At 61.9% G+C, this 530-nt stretch overlaps 1 long non-coding RNA gene across 1 annotated transcript in view; it reads left to right on the top strand.

Moving 5' to 3' along the window:
• Window positions 1-32: 32 nt before the first annotated feature.
• The window catches only part of LOC106728274, a 4,538-nt gene continuing 4,040 nt past the window's right edge, over window positions 33-530 (top strand). The window contains exon 1 of the long non-coding RNA XR_001364553.1: window positions 33-318. This is a non-coding gene — a long non-coding RNA (uncharacterized LOC106728274). The remainder of the gene's footprint in view (window positions 319-530) is intronic.

Genomic DNA, 530 nt, shown 5'->3' with positions numbered 1-530 from the left:
CGCGGGCGCCGCCCCGCGCCCCCTCCCGGGCCGGGCTGCCTGCCCCTTCCCAGCGAAACCATTCAAACCACTCGAGGGAGAAACTGAGGGTCCCCCCAACTTCTCAGGGAGGAAGAACATCTAGGGCCCCCCCCACAGACTCCCACAGACTGGCCTCTGTGTCCCCCAACACCCAGCGGCGGGGAGGGAGCGGGGGCAACTTTAGAAATAATCTGGTAGAGAAACGCATCATGAAAATCAGCCATTCCCAGCGCTGAGAGGTGGCTGTGTAGCTTCCAGAAAAAACCGATGTGGCCTTTTCAGACAGAGCCAAGGAAAGTAAGTGCATGATTCAGAGGCCGGAGAGCCAGCCCAGATCCTTCCCATGTTAGAGGAAGGGCGGTGAGCTACCAGCGCCCAGGAGCTAGGTGCTCCAGTTACCTCGGAAGCCTGGGAGCCTCCTGAGAGGCAGAAGCTGAATAGGGGAGACCTGAGGTCCCCTCCCCTCCCCTGAGGTCCCCTCCCCACCCCTGAGGTCCCCTCACCTCCCC

The sequence above is a fragment of the Myotis brandtii genome, unplaced genomic scaffold (genome assembly GCF_000412655.1).
Source record: "Myotis brandtii unplaced genomic scaffold, ASM41265v1 scaffold581, whole genome shotgun sequence".
In the NCBI taxonomy this organism is placed as follows: Eukaryota; Metazoa; Chordata; class Mammalia; order Chiroptera; family Vespertilionidae; genus Myotis; species Myotis brandtii.
Note: the sequence above shows the minus strand (reverse complement) of the source record. Positions and strands in the feature narration are given on the sequence as shown.